General features: G+C 38.9%; 1 pseudogene; it reads left to right on the top strand.

Moving 5' to 3' along the window:
- Window positions 1-3658: 3658 nt before the first annotated feature.
- Window positions 3659-4066, top strand: LOC118622917 (annotated as a pseudogene).
- Window positions 4067-7526: the final 3460 nt, after the last annotated feature.

The following is a 7526-nucleotide window of genomic DNA, read 5'->3' as shown; positions in this document are numbered from 1 at the left end:
GCCCTAAATTCCAGACACCAGTTTCCCTCCTTCAACAACTTTTCTCAGAGGTATTTCATGAATATACAAGAAATTAACTCTCTGAATATACATGCATATGCACATTTAACTTTTTTATCCCGTTTTACATAAATATGAGGATACAAATGCATGTGTTTCCACCTTGATTTTTTTCATAGTTCTAATCGAGGTCTTTCTATATCAGGATACAAAAAGCAATTCTTATTCCTTTATATAGTTGCATAGTATTCTGTTGTTGGAATGCTACATAATTTAATTACTCCTCATTGATGAATATTTAGGTTGTTTCTAATATTTTGCTACTTATAAACATTACGCTGTATAAACTTAGATGTATATCATTCCACATATGCAAAATATATATTTAGATATACATTTTAGAGGTGGAATTGCTTGTTCCAAGGACATTTTGTTAATTCTGCATTTGTCATTTTGATAGCATTTTAATAATTGACCCCTGACCCCCCATAGAGATTATAACAATTTACATTCCCATCTAAAACAGGAATAGAAGAGTTCCAGTTCCCCTAATCTCTTGTCAACGGTGATATATTATTCATATTTTGAATGAAATTAGGCATATTTTCATATCTGAGCCATTTATATTTCTTTTCTGTGGATTGTATTTTACTCATTTTTTTTCCATTGGGATATTGGAATTTGTTATTTAAAAATCAATATTAGAAAATTTAGTCCTTGCAAGTATGTTTTTGATTTGTCATTGGTCCTTTGACTTTTGCTTATTGTGGGTTTTGCACATTGATGATAATGATGATGATGATCTAAGTTAAGTTTATCTATTTTTGTATGAATTAGGGATGTTTCATGTATAAAATTTTGCATATATAATTATTCTATTATATCATCTAAAGGTTAGGTTTCAGTTTTTTACATTAAATCTGTGATCCATTTATAACTTTTTGGTGTAAGTTTTAAGGTTGGGATCCAACTTTATTTTTTTTATTTTTTATTTTTTTAATCCTCACCCGAGGACATTTTTCCATTTTTTGTTCAGGTAGAGTGGGAGGGAGAGAGAGGAACAGAGAGAGAGAGAGAAACATCGATGTGAAAGGGACACATCGAGTGGCTGCCACCCGCACGACCAACCAGGGCCGGGGACAAACTGCAACCGAAGTACGTGCCCTTAGCGGGAACCGAACCCGGGTCTCTCAGGACCGCAGGCCGATGCTCTAACTGCTGAGCCAAATTGGCCAGGGCTATTTTATTTTTTTAAATGGTCACTCAAGTAACCAGGTACCATTAACTGAATCCTGGTTTAGACTAAGGGCCATTTGCCATTCAGTGCCAGCATACACAGTGACTCTGGAGGTGTACCCAAGAAAGATGAAGAACATGCGTCATGGAAAAAGCAACTGGCTACAGTCCTGAGCCCCAAGGGCCAGGTTTCAGTTTATCTCCGACTTAATTGGTTAATCAAGTAGTTTTTTTCTCTACTTCCAGTATCGCCCTCTTCCAATATATATATACTTATTTTTTACACTGCTACCAGATTAATCTTTTTACAAGACAAATGTGGTTATTTTCCTACTTAGAATCTATTAGTAGTTCCACATTATAGGATACAGTTTAGGTTTTTAATATGGTATTCTTTTTATGGCACAAATGTTAAGCCACCTGTTAGATTACCTTTCTGATGCTGCATTTTCAGTTCAAATTTTAGCAAATTTAATAGTGTAGCATATCTCTCCAAGAAGACTATATACTCTATGAGGAGAACCATCTATTACATTTAAATATATGGTACGTATTAAAACATATGTTATTGAAGTAGAGTTGGCTCACATGTTAAAAACTCACCTAACGCCTTTCTGTACACTCTCAGCGAACTGCTCTAAGCATCAGCTTCCATATCTGCAGAAAGGGGTTGGGTAATTATGTCTGCCTCCACCTATCTTACAAGGAAGAATATTACTAACATATTTATGTATAGCCTTGCAGTGTTAAGGCAAATATAAGAAATTCCAGACTCATACATAGAGATTAAAAAGGAGAGCCTGATTCCTTAGATTTCGATTTTTAATACCTCATACATATAGATTAATAATATTTCTCAGTCTCCTAGTATTGCATAACATTGACAAAAAGAATCACATTTCAGATAAGATGACTATGCAAATATCCTCAAGTAGACATTATCAGTAGCCTCATGGATTAGAGAATAACCATGGAAATGTAGCAACTACAAATCACACCTTCTGAACTTGAAATCTGAATTAACTTGCCAGATTGTTGCTTCCAGGTGCTCTCTGAAGGATGGTACCTTATATTCTGTCCACAGGTCCCCCAGGTGTCTTTGCTTCTTTAGATAAAGAGGGAGGAAATGCTGAAGCATTTAATCTTTTTGCACGATCCGTGAGCAGCTTTAACTGAATGACAGGATACCACAGAAACCCACTGTCCAGGACACATGGCCACACAGTCCCTGCCAGCATGGCCGGGAACACTTGGTACTGCCAAGGAGCACAGGTTGCAGGGGAAGTTCATGAGCTGTTATTCCAGGTACTGCTACTCACAGGCTGTCACCTTTTCCGTCTCTGTCTGGGTTTCCACCCTAGTTGTTGAATGACTCCACAAGTCATCACCTTCTCTTGTTAACCACCCCCGCCCCAGTCAGGTAGAAATGCTATAATGATTGAACCAATGTGCTGTGTTTGTTTCTATCACCACCTGGCATCAGACTCAACTGACATACGCAGGAAAACCGCCAGGCCAGAGGGGTTCCACGCAGGCTTGATTCTCGCCATCACAGAAACATGAAGCCAAATCTTGGGCTCCTTCGAGGGAAAAGGAGAAGCAGAAGAAAAGAAACAAAAAGTATTTCGCCGCCTTCTTCATAATTAATGCTGATCCATTACTTTTAAAACAATGGTAAAAATACAAAGACTAAATCTTCAAGTTGTTAAGACTTGAACTTTTCGGTTTTATCAGATTCTGTTACTCCCCGAGTTAAAACTCGTCCGTGTTTTCCTATTACGATTATAATAAAATCCTCAACACGACTGTCCTTCCCCAGATGGCCTGCCTCTTCCGCCGTTTTCCGTACTCCAGCACCACCGTTTGTCTTGCTCTCGCCCAAGTATTCTTAGAGCATGTGCCCGTTCCCTCCGCTTGCCAATCGTGCTCCTAGAACTTCTTGTAACTTTCTCTCAGCACTCGGAGCTCCACTGAAGTGTGATTTCAGCTTCCTTAGATGACCATGTCTAAAACGGCCCCGTTCCTCATGTCTGCAGTTGCCTTTATCATTTTCCATGTTTCATGTCCCTAATGGCACTTGTTACACACGTATCACACACTATACACCCCCACCCCCCACAAAACACCAACTGACTCAAAGTGGACGCTCATTCGATCAGTGAAATCAATGTATCAGTAACAAATATTTTTAATATTCTTCTTGGACAAACGTATATATTTGCAAAAACTGAAATGGGTACGCACAGGGTAAAGATATGTTCAGGAGGAGAGTCTGGACCCTGTAAAAGAACACAGGCCTTATGGTTAGAGGTCAGGGGGACACCTCATCACTCTGCCAAGCAGGCCACTTCCCTTTCCACTCTTCCAGCTTTCCCTTTTGAAAACCTCATAACCCGCTGGCAGCAATCTTCTGCTCGGCACCATGGCTGCCCTCAGACCCCTCGTGAAACCCAAGATTGTCAGAAAGAGGACCAAGAAGTTCATCTGACACCAGTCAGACCGATATGTCAAAAGCAAGCGGAACTGGCGAAAACCTAGAGGTATTGACAATAGGGTGCGCAGAAGATTCAAGGGCCAGATCTTGATGCCCAACATTGGTTATGGGAGCAACAAGAAAACAAAACACATGCTGCCCAGTGGCTTTAGTAAGTTTCTGGTCCACAACATCAAGAAGCTTGAAGTGCTGCTGATGTGCAACAAATCTCACTGTGCTGAGATTGCTCACAACGTCTCCGCAAAGAACCGCAAAGCCATTGTGGAAAGAGCAGCCCAGCTGGCCATCAGCGTCACCAATCCCAATGCCAGGCTGTGCAGCGAAGAAAATGAATAGACAGATTGTGTACACATTGTATTTGTGTTAATAAAACCATAAAATTCTGCCAAAAGAATAAATAAATAAAATAAAAAATAAAAAGCTCATAACCACCCTGGCCAGTTTTGCTCAGTGGTTAGAGCGTCAGCCTACAGACAGAAGGGTCGCGAGTTCGATTCCTGGTCAAGGTCACGTACCTGGGTTGCAGAAATGATCTCCATCCCTAGTCAGGGTCCAGGGTCATGCAGGAAGCAACTAATTGATGTGTCTCTCTCACATTGCTATTTCTCTCTCTCTCTCTCTCTCCCTCCCTTCCACTCTATCTAAAAATCAGTAGAAAATATCCTTGGGTGAAGATTAACCAAAAAATGAAAGAAAAAAAAAGAAAGAAGGAAAAAAAAGCTCATAACCAAAAGAAGTTGGTGAGAAACAAAATGCAAATATTAGATTATAAAATTTATTCTCCAAATATTCTAAAAGATCAGAAGGTCATTGCTCTTTAAATAGTGTATATAGCCCTGGCCAGTTTGGTTCAGCAGGTAGAGCATTGGCCCGCAGACCAGAGAGTCCCAGGTTCAGTTCCCGCTAAGAGCATGTACCTCGGTTGCAGTTTGTCCCTGGCCCTGGTTGGGTTCGTGTGGGTGGCAACCAGTCAATGTATCTCTCACATCGATATTTCTCTCTCTCTCTTCCCCCCTCTCTGCCTTCTGCTCTATCTGAAGATAAATGTAAAAATATCTTCAGGTGAGGATTTTTTAAAAAGCATATATAAAAGCAACTTATATTTCCAAAACCCAGAGAGATTTCTATTCTAATAATATTTCTATTCCAATAATTTGTTTTCACTGTAAAGCATTTCAAACCATAACCACAATTTTTAGTTCCAATGGTGAGAATAGAGTTCTACTTTTTCTGTTTTTGGTTTCCATGATTTCAAATGTGGATTTGGTTTTTTTCTTTTTTGTTACTCGTTTTTTATTTACCTTGATTGTTGAGAGTATTACAGATGCCCCTCCTTTCTTCCCCGAAGCCCCTCTCCACCCAGTTCCTGCCCCACCCCAGCCTTCCCTGCACTGTTCTCTGTGACCACGGTCAATGCAAATACACAAATAAATGCAGCAGGTCAGTGAGCCTGTAGTGTAACCCTTTAGATGCCAGAAAGAAAATAGGAATGGACATGTTATTAATGGCTGGAAGTAAGTTCACTTTGTCTGGGGAAACTCCTCTCCCAGTTCAAACACTGAAACTTATATTCATATCCGGCTGATAAATCATAGGTTGATCACTGAAAACACGAGGAAGCATCATATCAACAAGCAGCAGCTCATTGAGGAAAAAAGAACCATCCTCAGTGGGTTCCAGTTTACTTCTCTCCAGAATGCTGATAGTTTTACATAGCACAGCATTCTGTCTTCCTTCCTCTTATATGGGTGTAGAAGTAAGGACAATGACCTTTGTACACACATGAGCAGGGACTCTAAAGACATGACAGAGTAAATCAGCAAAAGACTGCTAGATATGAAATCAGGCACCAAAGGTTCAAATCCTGGCTCTATACATTGGTAGGTGAGTGACCTAGGACAAGTAATTTAAATTCTTTGGAAACCACTCTGTCTCTACAGTTACACATCATAAAGGATTCTGACTAGAATAAAACAAATCAATGAGAGAATACCTGACATGCAGTCAAGAAAACAGATTGTCAATAAAAGTTCCTTTCCTCTTTCTTCTCTTTCTTCTTTCCATTCCTTCTTTAAAACAAAATTGACTCTGTGTGGTTAATATAAAATTGAAGTGGAAAAATCAGTAGAATTTCATAAATTGATATTGAATAGTTGGGGCTACACCTACTAGAATTGAAAACAACATGCTTGCATCTAAGTAGAAAATAAATGTTGTGTCTTAATATTATTCTCTTTTCTTATTTTTATCCATATTTGTTGTCCTATAGTGTCTAATGTGTGAAAATAAAAAACATGTTCTGAAGTAGTGATAACATTTATTTCTTGAATGCAACATTACTTTATCACCATGTTATTTCAGCAAATATTTTAAAAAAAAATTTGCCTTTATTCATTTTAGAGAGAGAGGAAGGAAGAGGGAGAGAGAGAGAGAGAAACATCGATGAGAGAGAACATTGATTGGCTGCCTCTTGCATGTCCCCCACTGAGGATCGGGCCCACAACCTGGGACTGTGTCCCGACTGGGAATGGAACCGGTGACCTCTTGGTGCATGGGTCAACGTTCAACCACTGAGTACACTGGCCAGGATCAGCAAATATTTAAAGAACATGACTGTGTAGCCCAAGCTGTATCATAGACTGGAGATGATAAGGTCCCTACTCTCAAGGAGATCCTGGTCTAGCAGTGAGAAATGTACATAAATCAACAACTACATTACAATGAGGTAACTATTGTAAATAAAGGTATGGAAAGGTGATGTTGAAACGCAGAGACCTTATAACTTGGGGCAAGCGAGGAGAAGCTCCTTCGGATGGAATGCCTTTGAGCCAGGGTTGGCCGAGAGGAACATGGGTCTGAGGCTCAAAAGAAAGATACAAGTTTGAAATACACATGTATAGTCCTCGATGTTTTAGTGGTAAGTGTATGGGTAAGATTGCTCAAGGTCACTGTGTAGAATGAGAAGATAACTGACCGAAGATTAGTTTATTGGTTGAATCATCATTTGTTCCCATCATCACGAATAAGCCTAATATAGCAGCAACTTACAGAGAAAGGCATTTATTTCTTGCCCACTAACTTTGGAATGAGCGATGTTTGATGTCAGCTCTGTTGATCATTACTGAGCTGAGCTGGGCTGGGCTTAACTGGGCTCCACGAATGTGCTCTCCCAAGGACCCTGACTGAAGGAGAGTCTATAATTTTGGAATGACTTCTTTCAGTGGAGGGTAGCAGCGAGAGAGGCATAGTCAAATCACACAGACACAATCAAATCCCCTCCTCAGACATGAGAAATATCACATCCCATTGACCAAAACCAAAACAAAAAAGTGAAAAATAAAAATAAAGTCTGAGAAAAGAGCCTACTCAGTTTCAGGACATTCTATTACACAGTTACAGGAATCAAGACTGTATGTTATTGGCAAAGGGATAGATACATAGATTAATTGAACCCAGGAATAAACCCATACAGTTAAGCCAAAATGGAGTTTTGAAAAAGATGCAAAAGCAATTCAGTGGAGAAATGATAACCTTTTAACAAATGGTGCTGGAGCATTGAACATCTATTAGTTAAAAAAAAATTAAAAAAGAACTTCAACCTAATTCTCACTATTATACAAAACTTAATTTATGCAAAAGTTAACTCAAAATTTAGCATTTAAACTTAAATGTAAAATTTAAAAATTATAAAATTCACAAAAAATATGAGAGATAATTATTGGGATTTAAGGTAGGAAAAAGTTCTTAGACTTGATACTTAAAATGGATATATTAAGTTTTATCGAAATTCCATTAG

The sequence above is a fragment of the Molossus molossus genome, unplaced genomic scaffold (assembly GCF_014108415.1).
Source record: "Molossus molossus isolate mMolMol1 unplaced genomic scaffold, mMolMol1.p scaffold_m16_p_9, whole genome shotgun sequence".
NCBI lineage: Eukaryota > Metazoa > Chordata > Mammalia > Chiroptera > Molossidae > Molossus > Molossus molossus.
Note: the sequence above shows the minus strand (reverse complement) of the source record. Positions and strands in the feature narration are given on the sequence as shown.